Source organism: Tursiops truncatus, chromosome X (genome assembly GCF_011762595.2).
Source record: "Tursiops truncatus isolate mTurTru1 chromosome X, mTurTru1.mat.Y, whole genome shotgun sequence".
Taxonomy (NCBI): Eukaryota; Metazoa; Chordata; class Mammalia; order Artiodactyla; family Delphinidae; genus Tursiops; species Tursiops truncatus.
The window spans coordinates 69,426,432-69,451,639 of NC_047055.1; the positions used below are offsets into that span (position 1 = coordinate 69,426,432).

A 25,208-nucleotide genomic window follows, 5' to 3' on the forward strand; every position below is an offset into this window, starting at 1 on the left:
TTTAACACAATCTGTTCCTGATGACTTTCCCTCTCTCCAATGAGTATTTATTCCAGGGCTCAGAGATCTAAATAATTCTAAATCCAATTCACCTGGGAGTGCCCCTGGTACCAGGCCCTGTGCTGGGTGCTGGTCCCTGCCCTCGAAGCACCCACAATCTGGTGGATGTGAGACCATGGGACAGCTGCCCCGAGGATTCAAAAACAAGCCAGCAATAATCTTTTCTTTTTAATCTTCCCCTCGCCCCATTTGTAATATTTCTCATTTAATGGATTCTAACCCAATGTGTTATTGATGAATAGTGTAATTTGGGCAAGACCAGAGAGTCCTGATAATCCAGTGTTTCTACAAAGGCTGCTGCAGTTTGAAAAGACCATAAGTTCCAACATCAGAAGGACCTGGGATCAAATCCCAGCTCTGCCTTATGCTGGCTATTTGCCCTCAGCAAATACCTCTTTGAGCCTCATTTCCTCATCTAAAAATCGAGGGCTATAGTATCTACCATTAAAAGTGTTTGAGAGATTCCATATATATGTGTTAGCATACGGTATTTGTCTCTCTCTTTCTGACTTACTTCACTCTGTATGACAGACTCTAGGTCTATCCACCTCATTACAAATAGCTCAATTTCGTCTCTTTTTATGGCTGAGTAATATTCCATTGTATATATGTGCCACATCTTCTTTATCCATTCATCCGATGATGGACACTTAGGTTGTTTCCATCTCTGGGCTATTGTAAATAGAGCTGCAATGAACATTTTGGTACATGACTCTTTTTGAATTATGGTCATGAAAAACCTAGGGGTGAAACAGGAATAAAGACACAGACTTACTAGAGAATGGACTTGAGGCTATGGGGAGGGGGAAGGGTAAACGGTGACAAAGTGATAAAGAGGCATGGACATATATACACTACCAAACGTAAGGTAGATAGCTAGTGGGAAGCAGCCGCATAGCACAGGGAGATCAGCTCGGTGCTTTGTGACCGCCTGGAGGGGTGGGATAGGGAGGGTGGGAGGGAGGGAGACGCAAGCGGGAAGAGATATGGGAACATATGTATATATATAACTGATTCATTTTGTTGTGAAGCTGAAACTAACATACCATTGTAAAGCAATTATACTCCAATAAAGATGTTAAAAAAAAAAAAGTGTTTGAGAGAATTCAATAGGACAAGAAAAATAAAGTGCTTAGGATACTGCCTGAATCAAAGTAGATGCTCAATAAGTGGAAGCGATTTTATTACCATTGTTTAAATCTTTCTTCAGTCATTTCCAAACGTGGAGCGAGGGGAGATATTGATCTCTAGCCAGCTTCCTCATCTGACCTTTCATCTCCTGATTTGCCAATCACTGTGTCACTTGAAGGGCTACTGTTAAAAATAAATGTCATCATGTTCCATAAGAGCTGGTATGTGGTTTCTGCACAATTATTGGCTCGCGCGGGTTGAGTGGCATCTAAAAAATGCATAGGAAATATGTATCCTGGCACAATACTCTAAGAACTGAGCCTTTGTTCCCTCCACTGCTTTACTTTCAAAGCAAGGTTACATCTGTCCATGTTCCACAGGCCTGGGATGCCAGAGAGACATGGCCAATAGGTGGGGCCCCACGGTGGAAGAACCCAGTATCTCAGCTGCACCCAGAGGCCAGGAGCTTGGGGGAAATGGGGGCAATCAGCTCCCCAGTTGCCCGCAAGGCTGCCTCCAGGCCTGCTGCAAGGAGAGACAGAGACTGAGGAGGCCATTACTGCAACTCCCGACTCCCAACAAGATTCTAATATCAGAGGCCTCGACATCTCTGCTATTTTAGGTCTAAGGAAGTAGGCATATGAAATTTCAGAGCTATGGGCCATTCCTCTCATCCTCAGAAGAACCACAGATTGCATTCACCACCATTAATTGAATAGGCCACATAATGTTTTTGTTTCTTTCTAATTTCTAACTTGCCTTTTAATTTTCTTTCTTTCTTTCTTTTTGGCTGCGTTGGGTCTTCATTGCTATGCACAGGCTTCAGTAGTTGTGGCTCGTGGGCTCTAGAGCGCAGGCTCAGTAGTTGTGGCACACAGGCTTAGTTGCTCCACAGCATGTGGGATCTTCCCAGACCAGGGCTCGAACCCGTGTCACCTGCACTGGCAGGCGGATTCTTAACCACTGCACCACCAGGGAAGCCCTAGGCCGCATTATGAAGTAGTAAGCTCCACTGAGGGGGGAATACAAATTCTTCCTGGGATATTATTGAGAAGAGGACCACATTCTGAGAAAGAATCTCCTTATTCTCAAAGAGCTGATATTTTATAGCCTCATGGAAAGCTACAGAAGGAATTAGAATGACAATAGGGTGAAGGCCGGATCCTATGTTTCACTGACCGTCATTCCAGCAAACTTTTCTTCAGTGCCACCGGGCAGGCTGGTTTAAGGCAAACATTTTGATGCAGGGCAGGTTAGTGAAAAAAAACATTCAGAGAACAAGCTCACATTCCCAGATGTTTTCGCTTATACCTGTGCAGTAACACCCAAATGGGCGCAAGGTGATATCAGGTGCCAGAAAGTGTAAACTGAGAGTCAGGGTCCTTTTCTTGTTCTTGGCTCTGACACCAGGGTGGTATGACTTTAGACTGTCTCTAGCCCTCTCTGGGCATCAGTTCCCTATGCCATAAAATAAGGCAATTGGACTAGATTACTTTAAGCCAAATGTCCATCATGTGAGCCCACCTTTACTATGTTTTCTATATCAATATACACCACATTGTGATTTTTGTCATATCCACACATCACCTGTACTATTACATTTTCATATTATATTTGGTTAAAATTGCCACGTTTCCTCACTTTTTTTCTTCCTTGAAATTGATTTTAAAAGGAAACTTGATAGAATTACCATGAGTGGAAACCATTATCACTTGCCAGAACAGAAGGCAGCCATAAAAATAAATACAATGAAAACAAAACAATGCTTTTAATTATCTCTGAAAAGTGCAGCCTTTCAAGGATGGGCTCCCTGATGTCTACTCTCTGTTTTTGAAGCAAAGAAATTAGTAAATGGTAAAGAGGTGTTAAGGATATTCCAACACCTATTTGAGACTTTTTCCTAATCAAAAAAAAAAAAATGGAAAAGAGAAAAAAGACTGATAGAGACTTAAAACTAAAAAGCTTCTCTCTACAAGACTGTAGCTTTATCACCTAAATTATCTCAATGTCCCTATGGTTTAGGAAACAACTGATAATTTCTAAGGTCTTCTCCCATATATATATATGCCATTTGGGCCCTACTGTAGAGAAAGGATAATCATAATTAGTGGAAAATCTGAGTTACAGACTATCCTGAGAGAAATGACTTTCAATATCCAAATAGAAACATTGTCAGAATGTTTTCCAGTTGAAGGACCTCGAACATGCATTTACAAACAGAAATGATTTGTGATTTGCCTTATCATCATCTATTTTCAAATAAACACTTCTAAATGATTCGGCAGTGCCTAAAAAATCATTCACCCTCCTGAGTAACTTAAACACCACTCCCCCAAAATCTTGTTTATGCTATCAACTTGCTTAATGAAGCATTTTGTCAGGCAGTATGCAAAGATAAATTTAACCAGAATTTATGTTATCAAATTAACACAACTTCCAAATTAGTGAAGTTCAGATTAATCATGACATCAAAGAGAGTATTACGAAAACAAAATGCCAATGGATATTTTGGCTGTATGTTCATTATGGTGAATGTGTTGGATTCATACAGCAAAGCCTTCATTATAGGACTCTCCAAGGCACTCCTTTCCTTGGAACCATTTAAATGTGATAATATTTGTCTTACTTAGACAGATATAAAATGAGGGAAGGCAATGCCTCTCAAATATCCCTGAAAGATCTTAGAATAATTAATATGTCTAGGCTCTGGACTATGACAGAATATTCATTAACCTTAATTTTTTTTCTTTCCTAAATTTTTGCCTTTTTGCTTTTGCTAATGCTTTATGTGATCTGGACAAGTTCCTTCCTCTTTCTGGAATTAATTTCCCATATTTAAAAAGGAAGACGGGATGTTGGACTAGAGCAGAAGTCAGCAAACTTTACATGTAAACGGCCAGAGAGTAAAGATTTTCAGCTTTGTACACCATATGGTCTCTGTTGCAACTACTCATTTAGTCTTTGTAGCAAGAAAATAGCCACAGGCAACATGTAAACAAATGAGCATGGCTGTGTCCCAATAAAACTTTATTTACAGAAACAGATGGTGGGCCATATTTGGCCCTCTGGCCTATAGTTTTCCTTTCCTAGACTCAAGGATCTCTAACTTCTGGCCCTGATATTGTTTTTATCTAGAAGGGAAGGAAGTTGCCAAGGTCTGTCATTTGAAAGAGGATTAAAACCCGGGTCTCTGAATTTTATGTCCAGGATCATTCCTCCATAGCAGACTATCTAATCAATCAAAAAACTTGTAGCTACATAATAAAGCATCAAGTGCTGTCATAGAGAATAGGAAGAATTTCTGTTACCATTTCAAGCATGATTACTTTAAAGTTACTTTAGCAGCGAGTCATTAGGTTCCGTGATGAAGGTGTCATTAAATGTTCCCCGTTGCCAAGAAATGTATCAGATTGTAAGAGAAAAACTCAAGAAGGCTGAATGAGAGCAGGAAAGCAGATCTGAATATTCATCAAAGTCCCACAGTGAAAAGGAAACTATTTCCTCTTCACCTCACATGTGCACAGCATTACATAGTTTATAACAAAACACTTTCATATCTGTTATTTGATTTCATCCTCTGTGAGGTGGGATTCATTACTTTATATTAATGTTCTTCCCAGTCTCAGTCAGGTAAGCCAAGCACCTTCCCGCCCAGTGGTTTCAGTCTTATTCTCCCCATTCTACAAACGAGAGCTGAAATAACCAGCTTGGAGGTCAAACAGCTGGTGTGGTAACAGAGTCCAAAGTCAAACACAAATCAGCCTGATTCAAAATCCACAATTTTGGCATCTCATCAGGCTGCCTCTCCTTAAGGATAGAAAACACTTGGTATAGTACATAGCGTCTTAGGGACTTGAAATTTTAATGAATAGGATAGGATAGAGTAGGATAGGATAGGATAGGACAGACAGAACAGAATAGAAAGCATTCTCCCCTAGACAACACAAAAATTAGGATCATAGAGAAGCTGTAGTTTAATGAATTAGATCAGTTTTTCCCCCTTTCCATTTCCCTTTCTTTTAGTTCCACCTACCCACTCCATAAAGGTGCACTTGTAAACCTCCCTAAAGATGCTTAAAGAATTAACTGAATAGCATCTTAGTATCTGTAGCATCTCAAAATAAATTCCATTGAGAACCACTATTTCAGAACTAAGATATGACCCAGCAATCCCGCTACTAGGCATACACCCTGAGAAAACCATAATTCAAAAAGATACATGTACCACAATGTTCATTGCCGCTCTATTTACAATAGCCAGGACATGGAAGCAACCTAAATGTCCATCAACAGATGAATGGATAAAGAAGATGTGGCACATATATACAGTGGAATATTACTCAGCCATAAAAAGGAATGAAATTGAGCTATTTGTAATGAGGTGGATGGCCCTAGAGTCTGTTATACAGAGTGAAGTAAGTCAGAAAGAGAAAAACAAATACAGTAGGCCAATGCATATACATGGAATCTAAAAAAAATGGTACTGATGAACCTAGTGGCAGGGCAGCAATAAAGACACAGACGTAGAGAATGGAATTGAGGACACACAGGGGGAAGGGGAAGCTGGGATGAAGTGAGAGAGTAGCATTGACATATATACACTACCAAATGTAAAATGGATGGCTAGTGGGAAGCTGCTGCATAGCACAAGGAGATCAGCTCAATGCTTCCTGATGACCTAGAGGGGTGGGATAGGAAGGGTGGGAGGGAGGCTCAAGAGGGAGGGAATATGCGGATATATGTATACACATAGCTGATTCACTTTGTTGTACAGCAGAAACTAACACAACATTGTAAAGCAATTATACTCCAATAAAGGGGCAAAAAAAAAAAAAAAAAAGGAACCACTATTTATTAAGTACCGACTATAAGCCAGGCACTGTGCTAGGTATTTTCCCAACACTGTCTCATTTAATCTCTAAAAGACCTCTACCAGGTGGGCAACATCATCTCCACTGTGGGTAAGGAAACTGAGGCCCAGAGAGGTTGGGTTCCCACAGTCACAGAGGAAAAGACAGAGCAGAGATTTGACCCTAGACCTCATTCTAAAGCTCTTGCTCTTTGTACTGTGAGGCTGCCTCTCAAGAAATAAATGGGTTTCACTTCATAGTTAGGGAGTAACTGTAACCTGGTCATAGTAAAGGTGAATCCTTACCCAGATAACCACTAGAACATCATCTGGTGACCACCTGAGAAAGCTGTTAACCAGTGCTACTCAAAGTGATGATAACCCAATCGGCAGCATCAGCATTACCATAACATGGGGGCTGGTTAGAAATCACATTCTCAGGCCCCACCCAGACCTACTGAATAGAATCTCTAGGGACAGGACCTGAGAATTTGTGTTGGGAATCTCTCCAGGTGATTCTGGTGCCCACCAAACACTGAGAGTTTCTGCTGTACAGGCATCTCTGTGCAATCAGTGGCAACTTGAACTATTAGCCAACCAGAGATTGGGAAAATCAGACATGGAAAAGGAATGCATCTTCCTCCAAGGATGCAGATTCTCTTGTGGAATGGAGAACTGAACCCCGGAAGATTCACTTCAGGTCCCATTCCCACAATTAGGAACTAATCCATCCTTTTCAGTGAGAATAAAGTCTGAAAATGAAAGAGGCAAATCAGAATGTCCTATGGCAAAGCCAACTCTGCCCTAGGAAACTTTGGGCCCTATTTCGCTCACCTTCACTGTACACTCAGCTCATCAGAGGAACTCTATCTCTGGTCAACTAGTGAATGTAAACCTCCCAACAAATCAGCGCTTGCTTTTCTCTTTGTGGTTCTTTATTGCTCGTTTATATGCATTCTCACAGTAGATATTGAGAACAAGAGTACTCTCCTAGGTTTCCATCTTGGCAGTCCTTTTGCTTTTGAATAGGTTGATACTACAAAGTACGGATTACAGATGCCTGAAGAATATTTATTAACTCCAAGGGAGGAAAAAAAGTTATGAAATAAAGCAGCTATTTAAATCCAATTCTACTTACTAATAATGTCTTGCCTTGTTTTTCTTAAATCAACCTTAAATGTGTGGTCAAAAAAATATCTGACTTCAGTTTATTTTGGAAACTTCTTAACGTTGCAAAGCAATGGCCCATAATCTCAGCATACTAACATAATTATTTTCATTTTGCTCATTTCATTTCCATTTCAGGCTTTGTTTTCATATTCGTATATAATTGTGCCTGGTGGTAATTACACAGTAGAAGTGAAATTTAAGTCTTGCTTTTTTCCTGGTTAAAGTTTCAACATTAAGTGAGTTTACACATTATCTTCATGATGGTCATTTTTTTTTAAATTTTTAAATCTTTAAAAAAAGATTTTTATTTTATTTATTTATTTTTTGGATGCATTGGGTCTTTTTTGCTACATGCGGGCCTTCTCTAGTTGAGGTGCATGGGCTTCTCATTGCAGTGGCTTCTCTTCTTGCAGAGCACGGGCTCTAGGCGCGCGGGCTTCAGTAGTTGTGGCACACAGGCTCAGTAGTTGTGGCTCATGGACTCTAGAGCGCAGGCTCAGTAGTTGTGGTGCATGGGCTTAGTTGTTCTGCAGCATGTGAGATCTTCCCAGACCAGGGTTTGAACCCGTGTCCCCTGCACTGGCAGACCACTGTGCCCAATCATTTTAAATTTCTAGACAATGGACTCATGTTTTGGCATTTCACTTAAGCACACGACAATGGGTCAGGAAGTATTTACTGAGCTACTACTGTGTGCCAGATGCAAATCCAGGCCACCAGGAATCTAGCAATCAATAAGACAAAGTCTCTGCTCTCAAGAATGCAGCAGTGGACCGCTCCAGGGGGTGATACTTTTCCCCTTGTCTACAATGAATAACACCCCTGGAGCACAGTGCACAGTCTGTGTGGATCCCACAGAGAAGATGCTTACTTGGGGCAGATTCCTTTAGTTCCTTTACGGGTAGGTGAATGGAAATAAGGGCCAGGTGCAGGCCTACTGATATACAGACAGTCCCTGACTTATGAAGGCTCAACTTAATGATTTTTCAACTTTACAATGATGTGGAAGTGATTTGCATTCAGTAGAAACCATACTTTGAATTTTGATCTTTTCCTGCACTAGTGATATGAGGTACCATAATCCCTCATGATGCTGGGCGGTGGCAGCAAGCTGCAGCTCCCAATCAGCCACAAGGTCACGAGGGTGGCAGCAAGCTGCAGCTCCCAATCAGCCACAAAGTCACGAGGGTGAACAACTGATACGCTTAAAGCATTCTGTACTCATACAACCATTCTTTTTTTTTTAAACATCTTTATTGGAGTACAATTCCTTTACAATGGTGTGTTACTTTCTGCTGTATAACAAAGTAAATCAGTCATACATATACATATGTCACCATATCCCTTCCCTTCTGCGTCTCCCTCCCTCCCAAACTCCCCATCCCACCCCTGCAGGCGGCCACAAAGCACTGAGCTGATCGCCCTGTGCCACGCGGCTCCTTCCCACTAGCTATCCACTTCACACCTGGTAGTGTATATGTGTCCATGCCACCCCCTCAGCCTGTCCCAGCTTACCACTCCCCCCCACTGTATCCTCAAGTCCAATCTCTAGTAGATCTGCATCTTTATTCCCATCTTGCCCATAGGTTCTTCATGATCTTTTTGTTTTTGTTTTTTTTTTAGATTCCATATATATGTGTTACCATAAGGTACTTGCTTTTCTCTCTCTGACATACTTCACTCTGTATGACAGACTCTAGGTCCATCCACCTCGCTACAAATAACTCAATTTCGTTACTTTTTATGGCTGAGTAATGTTCCATTGTATATATGTGCCACATCTTCTTTATCCATTCATCTGTTGATGGACACTTAGGTTGCTTCAATGTCCTGGCTATTGTAAACGGAGCTGCAATGAACATTTTGGTACATGACTCTTTTTGAATTATGGTTTTCTCAGGGTATACGCCCAGTAGTGGGTTTGCTGGGTAATATGGTAGTTCTATTTGTAGTTTTCTAAGGAACCTCCATACTGTTCTCCATAGTGGCTGTACCAATTCACATTCCCACCAGCAGTGCAAGAGGGTTCCCTTTTCTCCACACCCTCTCCAGCATTTATTGTTTCTAGATTTTTTGATGATGGCCATTCTGAATGGTGTGAGAAGATATCTCACTGTAGTTTTGATTTGCATTTCTCTAATGATTAATGATGTTGAGCATTCTTTCATGTGCTTGTTGGCAATCTGTATATCTTCTTTGGAGAAATGCCTATTTAGGTCTTCTGCCCATTTCCGGATTGGGTTGCTGTTTTTTTGATATTGAGCTGCTTGTAAATTTTGGAGATTAATCCTTTGTCAGTTGCTTCATTTGCTAATATTTTCTCCCATTCTGAGGGTTGTCTTTTCGGCTTGTTTATGGTTTCCTTTGCTGTGCAAAAGCTTTTAAGCTTCATTAGGTCCCATTTGTATATTTTTGTTTTTATTTCCATTTCTCTAGGAGGTGGGTCAAAAAGGATCTTGCTGTGATTTATGTCATAGAGTGCTTGGCCTAGGTTTTCCTCTAAGAGTATGATAGTGTCTGGCCTTATATTTAGGTCTTTAATCCATTTTCACTTTATTTTTGTGTACAGTGTTAGGGAGTGTTCTAATTTCATTCTTTTACATGTAGCTGTCCAGTTTTCCCAGCACCACTTATTGAAGAGGCTGTCTTTTCTCCACTGTATATTCTTGTCTCCTTTATCAAAGATAAGGTGACCATATGTGCATGGGTTTACCTCAGGGCTTTCTATCCTGTTCCATTGACCTATATTTCTGTTTTTGTGCCAGTACCACACTGGCTTGATTACGGTAGCTTTGTAGTATAGTGTGAACTCAGGGAGCCTGATTCCTCCAGCTCCGTTTTTCTTTAGCAAGATTGCTTTGGCTATTCAGGGTGTTTTGTTTTTCCACACAAATTGTGAAATGTTTTGTTCTAGTTCTGTGAAAAATGCCAGTGGTAGTTTGATAGGGACTGCATTGAATCTGTAGATTGCTTTGGGTAGTAGAGTCAGTTTCACAATGTTGATTCTTCCAATCCAATAACATGGTATATCTCTCCATCTATGTGTATCATCTTTAATTTCTTTCATCAGTGTCTTATAATTTTCTGCATACATGTCTTTTGTCTCGTTAGGTAGGTTTATTCCTGCATATTCTATTCTTTTTGTTGCAGTGGTAAAGGGGAGTGTTTTCTTAATTTCACTTTCAGATTTTTCATCATTAGTGTATAGGAATGCAAGAGATTTCTGTGCATTAATTTTGTATCCTGCTACTTTACCAAATGCATTGAATAGCACTAGTAGTTTTCTGGTAGCATCTTTAGGATTCTCTATGTATAGGATCATGTCATCTGCAAACAGTGACAGCTTTACTTCTTCTTTTCTGATTTGGATTCCTTTCATTTCTTTTTCTTCTCTGATTGCTGGGGCTAAACCTTCCAAAACTATGTTGAATACTGGTGGTGACAGTGGTAAACCTTGTCTTCTTCCTGATCTTAGTGGAAATGGTTTCAGTTTTTCACCGTTGAGGATGATGTTGGGTGTGGGTTGGTCATATATGGCCTTTATTATGTTGAGGAAATTTCCCTCTATGCCTACTTTCTGGAGGGTTTTTATCATAAATGGGTGTTGAATTTTGTTGAGAGCTTTCTCTGCATCTAGTGAGATGATCATACGGTTTTTCTCCTTCAATTTGGTATATCACATTGATTGATTTGTGTAAATTGAACAATCCTTGAATCCCTGGGATAAACCCCACATGATCATGGTGTATGATCCATTTAATGTGCTGTTGGATTCTGTTTGCTAGTATTTTGTTGAGGATTTTTGAAACTATGCTCATCAGTGATATTGGCCTGTAATTTTCTTTCTTTGTGACAACTTTGTCTGGTTTTGGTATTGGGGTGTTGGTGGCCTCGTAGAATGAGTTTGGGAGTGTTCCTCCCTCTACTATATTTTGGAAGAGTTTGAGAAGGATAGGTGTTACCTCTTCTCTAAATGTTTGATAGAATTCACCTGTGAAGCCATCTGGTCCTTGGCTTTTGTTTGTTAGAATATTTTTAATCACAGTTTCAATTTTAGTGCTTGTGATTGATCTGTTCATATTTTCTAATTCTTCCTGGTTCAGTCTCAGAAGGTTGTGCATTTCTAAGAATTTGTCCTTTTCTTTTAGGTTGTCCATTTTATTGGCATATAGTTGCTTGTAGTAATCTCTCATGATCCTTTGTATATCTGCCATGTCAGTTGTTACTTCTTTTTCATTTCTAATTCTATTGATTTCAGTATTCTCCCTTTTATTCCTGGTGAGTCTGGCTAATGGTTTATCAATTTTGTTTATCTTCTCAAAGAAACCGCTTTTAGTTTTATTGATCATTGTTATTGTTTCCTTCTTTTCTTTTTCATTTTCTTCTGATCTTATCTTCATGATTTCTTCCCTTCTGCTAACTTTGGGGTTTTCTTTGTTCTACCTTCTCTAATTGCTTTAGGTGTCAGGTTAGCTTGTGTATTTGCGGTGTTTCTTGTTGCTTAAGGTAAGATTGTACTGCTATAAACTTCCATCTGAGAACTGTTTTTGCTGCATCCCATAGGTTTTGGGTCGTCGTGTTTTCATTGTCATTTGTTTCTAGGTATTTTTTTATTTCCTCTTTGTTTTCTTCAGTGATCTCTTGGTTATTAAGTAGTGTATTGTTTAGCCTCCATGTGTTTGTAATTTTTACAGATTTTTTCCTGTAATTGATATCTAATCTCACAGCATTGTGGTCAGAAAAGGTACTAGATATGATTTCAATTTTCTTATATTTGCAAAGGCTTGATTTGTGACCCAAGATGTGATCTATCCTGGAGAATGTTCCATGAGCACTTGAGAAAAATGTGTATTCTGTTGTCTTTGTCTATAAATATCAATTAAGTCCATCTTGTTTAATGTATCATTTAAAGCTGTGTTTCCTTATTTATTTTCATTTTGGATGATCTGTCCATTGGTGAAAGTGGGGTGTTAAAGTCCCCTACTATGATTGTGTTACGGTCAATTTCCCCTTTTATGGCTGTTAGTATTTGCCTTATGTATTGAGGTGCTCCTATGTTGGGTCCATAAATATTTACAATTGTTATATCTTCTTCTTGGATTGATCCCTTGATCATTATGTAGAGCCTTCTTTGTCTCTTGTAATAGTCTTTGTTTGAAAGTCTATTTTGTCTGATATGAAAATGACTACTCCAGCTTTCTTTTGGTTTCCATTTGCATGGAATATCTTTTTTGCATCCTCTCACTTTCAGTCTGTATGTGTCCCTAGGTCTGAAGTGGGTCCCTTGTAGACAACATATATACGAGCCTTATTTTTGTATCCATTCAGCCAATCTATGTCTTTTGGTTGGAGCGTTTAATCCATTTACATTTAAGGTAATTATCAATATGTATGTTCCTATTACAATTCTCTTAACTGTTTTGGGTTTGTGATTGTGGGTCTTTTCCTTCGCTTTTGTTTCCTGCCTAGAGAAGTTCCTTTAGCATTTGTTGTAAAGTTGGTCTGGTGGTGCTGAATTCTCTTAGCTTTTGCTTGTCTGTAAAGGTTTTAATTTCTCTGACAAATCTCAATGAGATCCTTGATGGGTAGGGTAATCTTGGTTGTAGATTTTTCTCCTACATCACTTTAAATATGTCCTGCCACTACCTTCTGGCTTGCAGAGTTTCTGCTGAAAGGTCAGCCGTTAACCTTATGTGGATTCCCTTGTGTGTGATTTGTTGTTTTTCCCTTGCTGTTTTTAATATTTTTTCTTTGTATTTAATATTTGATAGTTTGATTAATATGTGTCTTGGCGTGTTTATCCATGGATTTATCCTGTATGGGACTCTCTGTGCTTCCTAGACTTAACTATTTCCTTTACCATATTAGTGAAGTTTTCAACTATAATCTCTTCTAATATTTGCTCAGTCCCTTTCTTTTTCTCTTCTTCTTCTGGGACCCCTATAATTCGAATGTTGGTGCATTTAATGTTGTCCCAGGTGTCTCTGAGTGTGTCCTCAGTTCTTTTCATTCTTTTTTCCTTATTCTGCTCTGCAGTAGTTATTTCCATTATTTTATCTTCCAGGTCACTTATCCATTCTTTTGCATCAGTCATTCTGCTATTGATCCCTTCTAGAGAATTTTTAGTTTCATTTACTGTGTTTTTCATCATTGTTTGTTTTCTCTTTAGTTCTTCTAGGTCCTGGTTAAACGTTTCTTGTATTTTCTCCATTCTACGTCCAAGATTTTGGATCATCTTTACTATCATTATTCTGAATACTTTTTCAGGTAGATTGCCTATTTCCTCTTCATTTGTTAGTTCTGGTTGGTTTTTGCCTTGCGCCTTCATCTGCTATGTGTTTCTCTGTCTTCTCATTTCCCTTAACTTACTGTGTTTGGGGTCTCCTTTTTGCAGACTGCAGGTTCGTAGTTCCCGTTGTTTTTGGTGTCTGTCCCCAGTGGCTAAGATTGGTTCAGTGGGTTGTGTCGGCTTCTTGGTGGAGGCGACTAGTGCCTGTGTTCTGCTGGATGAGGCTGGATCTTGTCTTTCTGGTGGGCAGGTCCACGTCCGGTGGTGTGTTTTGCACTGTCTGTGCCCTTATTATGATTTTAGGCAGCCTCTCTGCTAATGGATTGGTTTGTGTTCCTGTCTTGCTAGTTCTTTGTCATATGGTGTCCAGCACTGTAGCTTGCTGGTCGTTGAGTGGAGCTGGGTCTTGGCGTTGATATGGAGATCTCTGGGAGATTTTCGCCATTTGATATTATGTGGAGCTGGGAGGTCTCTTGTGGACCAGTGTCCTGAACTTGGCTCTCGCACCTCAGAGGCACAGCCCTGATGCCTGGCTGGAGCACCAGGAGCCGTCATCCACATGGCTCAGAATAAAATGGAGAAAAAAAAGAAAGAAAGAATGAAAGAAAGAAAGAAGAAAATAAAATAAAGTTATTAAAATAATTAAGAAAAAATTTTAAAAAGTAATAAAAAAGAAAAACTGAGAGACACAACCCTAGGACAAATGGTAAAAGCAAAGCTATACAGATAAAATCACACACAGAAGCATACACATGCACACTCAGTAAAAGAGAAAAAGGGAAAAAAATATATATATCATTGCCCCCAAAATCCACCTCCTCAATTTGGGATGTTTCATTGTCTATTCAGGTATTCCACCAATTCAAGTTACATCAAGTTGATTTTGGAGATTTTATCCGCTGCTCCTGAGGCTGCTGGGAGAGGTTTCCCTTTCTCTTCTTTGTTCGCACATCTCCAGGGGTTCAGCTTTGGATTTGGACCCGCCTGTGAGTGTAGGTCACCTGAGGGCGTCTGTTCTTCACTGAGACAGGACGGGGTTAAAGGGGCAGCTGATTCGGTGGCTCTGGCTCACTCAGGTCAGGGGGAGGGAGGGGTACGGAGTGCGGGGTGCACCTCCGGCGGCAGAGGTCGGCGTGACTTTGCACCAGCCTGAGGCGCACTGTGTTTTCTCACTGGGAAGTTGTCCCTGGATCACAGGACCCTGTCAGTGGTGGGCTGCACAGGCTCCCAGGAGGGGAGGTGTGGATAGTGACCTGTGCTTGCACATAGGCTTCTTGGTGGCTGCAGCAGCAGCCTTAGCATCTCATGCCCGCCTCTGGGGCCCGCACAGATGGCCGTGGCTCACGCCCTTCTCTGCTCCTTTAAGAGGCGCTCTTAATCCCCTCTTCTCTCGCAGCAGGAATCAGAGGCAAGAAAAAGTCTCTTGTCTCTTCGGCAGCTCCAGACTTTTTCCCGGATTCCTTCCTGGCTAGCTGTGGCACACTAGCCCCTTCAGGCTGTGTTCATGCAGCCAACCCTAGTCCTCTCCCTGTTATCCGACCTCCAAAGACCGAGCCTCAGCTCCAGCCCCCACCCGCCCTGGCGGGTGAGCAGACAAGCCTCTCGGGCTGGTGAGTGCTGTTTGGCACCGATCCTCTTTGCGGGAATCTCTCTGCTTTGCCCTCCACACCCCTGTTGCTGCGCTCTCCTCCGTGGCTCAGAAGCTTCCCCCCTCCGCCACCTGCAGTCTCCGCCCACAAAGTATCTTCCTAGTGTGTGGAAATCTTATCCAAGTACGTGGGGATTTTCTTGCCTTTTGGAAGGTCTGTGGTCTTCTGCCACCGTTCAGTAGGTATTCTGTAGGAGTTATTCCCCATGTAGATGTATTTCTGATGTATTTGTGGCGAGGAAGGTGATCTCCGTGTCTTACTTTTCCTCCACCTTGAAGCTCCTCCCATTCTATAACCATTCTGTTTTTCACTTTCAGTACAGTATTCAATAAAGTACATGAGATATTCAACACTTTATTATAAAATAGGCTTTGTGTTAGATGATTTTACCCATCTGTATTCTAAAGTAACTGTTCTGATCACATTTAAGGTAAGCTAGGTTAAGCTATAATGTTCAGTAAGTTGGGTATATTAAATTCATTTTCAAAGTAACGATATTTTCAACTTACACTGGGTTTACTGGGACATAATATGTTCGTGGCTATCGCTACAAATTACCAAACGGTTCTCCTAAGGCATTATACCAAACTTCTCTGCCACTAGAGACAGCAAGTGTGTCATTTTCAACAGAAACTCATCAGCAATGTTAACATTTTTTTAAAAAAACAAATGCCAATTGAGTTAGCTCACAATAGTCCCTGAAGAGAAGCTATGGATTTAAATACACATGCTCCCTGGGGATCTTTTTCTTCCTCCAGGTACTTCCTTTAGTATCTAAGATGATGCTATCAGATCCTGAAGGTCAGAGTTAAAATGGGACACGTATATGTTTGAATAGTCCTCCTAGAGCTAAAGGCAGGAGAAGGCTTTTCCACTGAGGTTTAAGTTTTCTCTGTGGGATAACCTGGCTCTTATGTTCTATGAGAAGGAAGGAGAAGGGGTGAACAGGTTATTTTACCAATCCTTACTATCTCCTCCTCCCTAACTCTGAGAGGCAGCACACTTCTCCTCAGGAGCTGGCTCTCTCCTCTCCCTCACTGGTCCCTCCACAGCCTTCTCCATGCCCTCAGTAGCCCCCACTCCCAGCCCAGACACTTCCTCCTTAGCCAGGTCTTCCCTTACTCCTGCCTAGAAGATAGAACTTCCCCCACCTCCCTCCTTGCTGGGGCAGGCCTCACCTTAGGCCCTTTGCTCTAGGAATGGTGAACTTGCCTCTTCACCTAGACTTTCCCTCTCAGATCGTGGAGGCCAGGACCTGCCCTTGACTTCCTACTGTCCCCAGCAGTGACACATGCCTGGCTCATGATAGATGCTCAACAGATACCTGCATGGTCCAATAAGGCAGAAGAGTCAGAAAGTGGATAAATACTCTGGAAGATTGATAATCAATTAGAAGTCATGGTCACCAGCTTGATGTTATCCTTGGCAGTCTGGCCCTTCAGGAATCCCTGATGAATTCAAGATTCCTGATTTCCCTTCTTGCAGAACGTGAGAGACATTAGCAACTGTTGTATATTTTTCCCACATAATCCTAATCACTCTTTTGTTTTTATTTTCAGTTATCCTTAATTCAGACCCTGCTGCTGCTCACTAAAGCTCTTCAAGTTCTCATGTTATTTTGACCCATTTTTTAACCCTACCTGAACTCCCATTTCAGAACACAAAAAAGCATATCATATTGCTCCTGTGTCAAAATGAAAAAAAATTTTTTTAATCTCATATGTCATGAACGCCTTACAGTAATACCTTCTTCTCAACCCTTAAACACCACCCTGAGCAGTGGGTGTGCTGTTATCCCATTTCACAGGTAGGGAATTGAACCTCAGAGAGGTTAAACTATCTGCCTGGAATCTCAGCCAGGAGATGGCAGGCAGAAGTGAAACCCAGGCAGGCTCTGAGTGGTGGGCTCTTTCCTTTGTACTCTTGCTAAGGTCAACAGCAAATGCTTGACAAATGTCAGAAAACTGAGTTCTTCTCCTACGTTGGCCACTTTTTTCCATGAGAATATTCATAGCCATTGCCTTCTTGTGGCATGCTGCTTAGCAAATGTGAGTAAATGCTAATGCTGTCCCGATGTCACAGGACTATAAAAACGAGAACCACGGGCCCAAAAGCTAAGCAGGAAAGCTGGAGTCTTTGATGTGTCCTTGTGCAGACGTAGAGAATGGACTTGAGGACATGGGGAGGGGGAAGGGTAAGCTGGGACGAAGTGAGAGAGTGGCATGGACATATATATACTACCAAATGTAAAACAGATAGCTAGTGGGAGGCAGCCACATGGCACAGGGAGATCAGCTCGGTGCTAGAGTGGTGGGATAGGGAGGGTGGGAGGGAGACTCAGGAGGGACGGGAAATGGGGATATATGTATACACATAGCTGATTCACTTTGTTATACAGCAGAAACTAAAACACCATTGTAAAGCAATTATACTCCAATAAAGATGTTTAACAACAAGATGTTAAATAAAATCCCATATATATATATAGACTGCTGTACTAAAACTTCATAGTAACCATAAACCAAAAATCTATAATAGACATACACACAAAAAAGAAAAAGGAATCCAAGCATAACACTAAAGATAGTCATCAAATCACAAGAGAAGAGAACAAAAGAAGAAAGGGGAACAAAAGACCTACGAAAACAAATCCACAACAATTAACAAAATGTCAATAAGAACATAAATATCAATAATTACATTAAATGTAAATGAACTAAATGCTCCAGCCAAAAGACGCAGACTGGCTGAATGGATATAAAATCATAGAAAGAAGACCTGTATATCTGCTGCCTACAAGAGGCTCACTTCAGATCTATAGACACATACAGACTGAAAGTGAGTGGATGGAAAAAAGGTTTTCCACGCAAATGGAAATCAAAAGAAAGCTGGAATAGGAATACTCATATCCAACAAAATAGACTTTAAAATAAAGACTGTTACAAGAGACGAAGTAGGACTCTACATAATGATCAAGGGATCAATCCAAGAAGAAGGTGTTGGGAGCCATATGGGAAGTGCCTTTGAGTCACAGCACAGACGAGACCCATAGTATCAAGCAAAGTTGATGCTATCGGGTATAAATATGGAGAAGCAAAGCTCTCCTCTGCAAAGCTGATGCTGTCAGATATAAATTTGGAAAAACAAAGCCTTTTTCCGAATCATCCCCCATACATGGAGTTGCTTTGAGCCAAGAGGTGCTCTCTTTTCACAATCTCCTTGCCCAGGGCTGGTGCCTGGGCTTTTCTGCCCACACTGAGGTTAAGGCCTCCTGGTGGCTGGTGCCGTGCAATTGGCCTCTCTTGCCCAGTGCTGTAAGCTGGGCCCTCTCTGGAGGAGAAACCTGGGTTCCCGAAGACATGTGATCAGAGCCAGGGCCCCGCCAGTTGGCGAGGGATTCCCAGGGCAGGTGCTGGGCGTGGAGGCCACGGGGGCATAGGCTACCAAGGTGACAGAAAACTGACCTTCTCTGGGGGCGCTGCACCTCGCTCACTCGCACACCTCACATCTCCCTGCTTGGCCCCGGAGGATGGCTGGTTAGCCAAAGACGGGTAAGATTCCTCAGGGAAGGAACAACCTAAGACAGGCACAGTCGCAGAGGGGCCATCAGGAGAGAACTTGGGGGCCAACAGAGGTGGGGCATAGACCCTCACCCCCCCAACTTTGCAGGAGCCTAAACCCTCACCCCCTTTTGAGAGAGGTCTCTTGTCCCCATGGCTGCTTCGCTTCCCACGCCCAGCTCAGATGAGAACCCAGGTAGCAGACCAGAGACCTGGCCAATGGCAACTGCTCTTCCACCGCAGCAGGGCTCTGTTTCCCATTTCCTTCGTGAACCACAGCTTTTCTCTGTGTGGAAGCAAAGCTTTCCTCTGTGTGGCTCCCCTTGTCTTCCCCTGCCTTTGCCTAAGGTGATTTTTATAGGATTGCTTTTGGTGTTGGGAAAAATGTATAGTTTTAATGCAGGGGTTTAGGAAAGACCCCAATTTAGGGTAAAAATCAAGAGAAGGATTATAACTACTTTGGCTCCTTTAATGATTATATTTGTTGGGAAAATACAATGGTGGGAACATTTCTGCAGCAGCTTTGTACTTTAAAAGAAAAATTGCAAGAGTTATGGCCTCCCAGTGGAGTTATAAACATGCTGGGAAATACCTGGGTATGGTGACAAGGTTTTATGCAACAGTGGGTTTAATCAATGAGTTTACGGTACAATGTCCGCTCCCATGGTTTTTTAGAAGTATAAAAAATGATGTGTATTGTTTTGATTGTTTTGATTACTATTGTAGGTTAGGAAATTTTTGGCTATGGTGGTGGGAAGGTTTTATGCTACAGTGGGTACATAATAAATTAGATAGAGTAGGCTACTTGGTAGCCTTTTATAAGTAGAATTGTTTTTTGTATAATTTAGTGCCTTGTTTTGATTATAAAGGTAGAAGAAAATAGTCTATAAATATTTACAATTGTTAAAAGAATAATGTGCTTGAGTTTGTGCTTTGAATAGTTGGCTGATTGAACAAGAACATATAGGTACAAGAACATCTAATTTTCTAAAGAAGACAATGAAACCACAGACTGTGTTCCTGACGTAGATGTGACCAACATGTGACTAACCACAGGAGAAGAAAGAAACTCTGGGCGATGGGAAAATTACCTAACCTGTTTTAATCAATCTGCTGATGTAAATTACCTTTGTTTTGTGGCCTATGTGGGGAAGTTTTTGGCATGGAAATGAAAATGTTAAATTTGAAAATGAGATCACTTTATAGTATAAAAGCTTTTGGAATCTTGAAAATAAATTTGTCAGATCCTTGCATCCTCTGAGGTGTACTGAGTTCTGTCCACGCCGACTCCGTCTTCTCCTTTGGGTGAATCCTGTTCAGCTGGGGCTGGTCCCCAGCAAGTGGCGCCCGAACAGGGACCTGAAGGGGTAAGTATTATAATTTTCGGACGGATAGGAGTCTCACCGTAGGGTGCTGCAGACCCCCAGTTAAAGGAGAACTGGTTAGGAAGGTGAGTAAGGCGGTGTCAAGATGGGACACGCTGAGTCCAAAGAGAGGCTCTTATTTATTGATATAGTTAAACATATGATAAATGGAAGAGGAATTAAGGTAATTAATAAGCAATTAACTCAGTTTTTTCAGTTTGTACAGGAACAATGTCCTTGGTTTCCAGAAGAGGGAACAGTTAATGTAGAAACCTGGCAAAAAGTGGGACAAACTTTGCAGGTATATTATACCCATTTTGGGCCTGAAAAAGTTCCTGTAGACACTATTGCTTTGTGGAATTTAATTAGGGAAAGTATTGCTCCCCTGCCTGAGGGTCAAAAAAATTCTTATAAATACCCTCCTAATGTTGATGAAAGTACTCCATTGCTTCCTCCGAAACCTCCGCCCGATGAGGGTGAAGTTTTAGCTGCAGCTTTTAAAAAAATTGTGTTACTAAGGACAATGATTCAGAGGTTGAGGATGACTCAAAACCTGAGAAATCGAATGTTTTTGCCGATTCGCCTTTTGATGATAAATTACCTAGGGCAGATGAAGATGATTTAGATGCTACAGCCTTTGATTATGAAAGGAAAAAACATGAATCTTTACAAATACTTCCTACTATTGAGGAAGCTAAATTGATTAAAAAAGAAACTTTGAAAGTTCCGTTTTCTATGCCAACTTTTCAGAATCATACTTCCTTAAAATTAAAGTTTAAAATTAATAAATATGCTAGGGGTCCTCCACCACCTCCATCTTTTAATAAATTACAATCTTTATACAAAAAATTTAAAAGGATACAAGGTGAGGAGGATGATTATGCTTTTGCTGCATGTTTTCCTGTGTTATATGAAGGAGATTTTGATGAAGAAAGTACATTGGGATCCTTTGCCTTTAAAATTATTAACAAGTGGTAGAGGATATGCTTGTGTGTTTCCTCAGAATTTTGATTCACCTGTTTGGATACCAGACCGTCTGGTGAGACATCCCGTGGCGGGGAACTTAACGCAGCGAATAACAGGAAATTCTGCTGACGAACAAAATGTTAAATCAAGCGTTAAAGAAAGTAAAATCAGACATAGAGCCTGTGAAACAACTGATTTCCCCGCTTCAGCAGCTTTCTCTTGAATCAAAATGTAACAAGGAAGTTCAAACCTCCTCTTTGTTTTTAGGGTCTAAAGCTTTATCATTTAATAAAGGGAGTCAGAGAGGAAGCAAGCGCCGATATGCTGCGTCCACCTTAGATGCCCCCGAAGTTACCTGGGGGGCTATTAAAAGACTGTGTAACAATGCTGAGGCTATGGTAAACACTCAAGGCTTACCGCTTACTACCTGTAATTTTTTATGGCTCTTTTGACCTTGCTTTCAGTTCAGGTGAATGCTAATACAACCTATTGGGCTTATTTTCCTGATCCACCTATATTACATGCTGTTACTTGGAAGGATTCTGCTGTTACAGTGTGTTCATCTTTATCAGAATTGACAGATGGTATAAAGGGAATACAAAATTATGGACAATTTGTAATAAATAGAAATTATACATTTAAAGGGCAAACTAATCTTCCACCAATTTGTTTTTATGTAAAGAAATATAGCTTAGATAAAGGAAAAAATGGATGTTTGCCAGTAAGTGATATTGGCTTATTAACAGATTCTCCTAAGGAGCCTTCAGGCAAAGATAAAACCACCAGACATTTATGGTCTTTAATAGGAAAGTTTGTAGATTCAGGTATTAGAGGAGAATCGAAAATCCATCCATCTAAATATCCTGATTGTGATATTAAACCAGATAAAGCAATAGATGAATGGAGAGGAATAGATATTAATGTTGGGTTTCCATCTTGGGTCTATTGCATGCATAATACGGAAGCAAAAATTGTTATTCCTGGGAGCAAATATTATGTTTCTGATTGGAGTATGGATAAGCCTGATAGTGATTATAGACAGTATTTACAACATGTAATACGATATAACTGGAAGGACTCTTTAATTTCTTCTCCTTTAAGAATTAATAGATGGAATAGTTTTGGTTGGATAGCACCTATGTATACCTTTAATCATAAAAATAATGTTTATATATAATCTTAATTATGGAGATTATTATTAGCTGTAGAGAATGTGATATTGAAGAGACCAAATGCTAAGAAAAATGTATATTATGTACAAACTTGTGTTATGTCTCCATATGTTTTATTGTTAACTAATGAGTCTGATAATTTGCAGATTGTACGAAAATATCATAGATTCCATGTGTTATGTACAGAATGTATGTTGACCACCTGTATAATACCCAATATGAAAGTTCAAATTATTATGTTGTTGAAAAAACCTGCTTATATTATGTTACCAGTTATTTTAGAAGAATCTTGGTATAGTGATAAAGGTGTAGAAGTTATTAAAAGGGTCAGTGAATTAATGAGGCCTAAAAGATTTGTTGCTACTTTAATTTTAGGAATATCTGCTTTAATAGGGATTGTAAGTTCTTTTTTCTTAGCAACGTATACATTAGTTAAGGAAGTACAAACCGCTCAATATGCTAATGATTTATCAAAAAATATATCCTTGGCTTTAGCGATTCAGGAAGCAATAGATAGAAAGTTAGAAGCTAAAGTTGATGCCCTTGAAGAAGCAGTTTTATATATTGGTCAAGAACTTACTGCTTTAAAAATTCGCCTATCTTTAACATGCCATAAAAAATATTCTTGGATATGTGTTACTCCCTTAAAAGTAAATTATTCTGAATATTCCTGGGAAAAAATTCAAATGCATATTTTAAATATATGGAATTCTAGTGATGTAAGAATTGATTTGGAACATTTACATAAACAAATTCATGATATTACAGCCTCTCAAAATGATATAAATCCCTCTAAGGCTGCTGCAGAATTTTTACAAAATTTACAAAGTTATTTTAAGGGTAATTCCTTTATGCATATTTTAATAAATTATGGGGCTGCCGGAGTGGTTATAATTTTGCTCCTTATTTCTTTTCCAGTCATTATCCGATTAATTCAAGTTGCCCTCCAGAGTGTATATAAAACCAAAGTGGAATTGCATACTGCCTTTTTAAAAAATAAAAAAGGGGGAGATGTTGGGAGCCATATGGGAAGTGCCTTTGAGTCACAGCACAGACGAGACCCATAGTATCAAGCAAAGTTGATGCTATCGGGTATAAATATGGAGAAGCAAAGCTCTCCTCTGCAAAGCTGATGCTGTCAGATATAAATTTGGAAAAACAAAGCCTTTTTCCGAATCATCCCCCATACATGGAGTTGCTTTGAGCCAAGAGGTGCTCTCTTTTCACAATCTCCTTGCCCAGGGCTGGTGCCTGGGCTTTTCTGCCCACACTGAGGTTAAGGCCTCCTGGTGGCTGGTGCCGTGCAATTGGCCTCTCTTGCCCAGTGCTGTAAGCTGGGCCCTCTCTGGAGGAGAAACCTGGGTTCCCGAAGACATGTGATCAGAGCCAGGGCCCCGCCAGTTGGCGAGGGATTCCCAGGGCAGGTGCTGGGCGTGGAGGCCACGGGGGCATAGGCTACCAAGGTGACAGAAAACTGACCTTCTCTGGGGGCGCTGCACCTCGCTCACTCGCACACCTCACATCTCCCTGCTTGGCCCCGGAGGATGGCTGGTTAGCCAAAGACGGGTAAGATTCCTCAGGGAAGGAACAACCTAAGACAGGCACAGTCGCAGAGGGGCCATCAGGAGAGAACTTGGGGGCCAACAGAGGTGGGGCATAGACCCTCACCCCCCCAACTTTGCAGGAGCCTAAACCCTCACCCCCTTTTGAGAGAGGTCTCTTGTCCCCATGGCTGCTTCGCTTCCCACGCCCAGCTCAGATGAGAACCCAGGTAGCAGACCAGAGACCTGGCCAATGGCAACTGCTCTTCCACCGCAGCAGGGCTCTGTTTCCCATTTCCTTCGTGAACCACAGCTTTTCTCTGTGTGGAAGCAAAGCTTTCCTCTGTGTGGCTCCCCTTGTCTTCCCCTGCCTTTGCCTAAGGTGATTTTTATAGGATTGCTTTTGGTGTTGGGAAAAATGTATAGTTTTAATGCAGGGGTTTAGGAAAGACCCCAATTTAGGGTAAAAATCAAGAGAAGGATTATAACTACTTTGGCTCCTTTAATGATTATATTTGTTGGGAAAATACAATGGTGGGAACATTTCTGCAGCAGCTTTGTACTTTAAAAGAAAAATTGCAAGAGTTATGGCCTCCCAGTGGAGTTATAAACATGCTGGGAAATACCTGGGTATGGTGACAAGGTTTTATGCAACAGTGGGTTTAATCAATGAGTTTACGGTACAATGTCCGCTCCCATGGTTTTTTAGAAGTATAAAAAATGATGTGTATTGTTTTGATTGTTTTGATTACTATTGTAGGTTAGGAAATTTTTGGCTATGGTGGTGGGAAGGTTTTATGCTACAGTGGGTACATAATAAATTAGATAGAGTAGGCTACTTGGTAGCCTTTTATAAGTAGAATTGTTTTTTGTATAATTTAGTGCCTTGTTTTGATTATAAAGGTAGAAGAAAATAGTCTATAAATATTTACAATTGTTAAAAGAATAATGTGCTTGAGTTTGTGCTTTGAATAGTTGGCTGATTGAACAAGAACATATAGGTACAAGAACATCTAATTTTCTAAAGAAGACAATGAAACCACAGACTGTGTTCCTGACGTAGATGTGACCAACATGTGACTAACCACAGGAGAAGAAAGAAACTCTGGGCGATGGGAAAATTACCTAACCTGTTTTAATCAATCTGCTGATGTAAATTACCTTTGTTTTGTGGCCTATGTGGGGAAGTTTTTGGCATGGAAATGAAAATGTTAAATTTGAAAATGAGATCACTTTATAGTATAAAAGCTTTTGGAATCTTGAAAATAAATTTGTCAGATCCTTGCATCCTCTGAGGTGTACTGAGTTCTGTCCACGCCGACTCCGTCTTCTCCTTTGGGTGAATCCTGTTCAGCTGGGGCTGGTCCCCAGCAAGAAGGTATAAAAATTATAAATATATGTGCATCCAACATAGGAGCACCTCAATATATAAGGCAAATATTAAAAGACATAAAAGG

The 25,208-nt window shown here is 40.6% G+C and overlaps 1 long non-coding RNA gene across 2 annotated transcripts in view; it reads right to left on the minus strand.

The window, feature by feature from the left end:
• LOC141277624 (uncharacterized) overlaps nt 1-25,208 on the minus strand; it is a 95,857-nt gene that overhangs the window by 43,690 nt on the left and 26,959 nt on the right. The window contains exon 3 of one of the 2 annotated variants that reach the window (XR_012329309.1): nt 8,443-14,062. The exons of the other annotated variant lie outside the window; for it this stretch is intronic. This is a non-coding gene — a long non-coding RNA (uncharacterized lncRNA). Of the gene's footprint in view, nt 1-8,442; nt 14,063-25,208 lie in introns of those variants that run through there. 2 annotated transcript variants of the gene reach the window in all.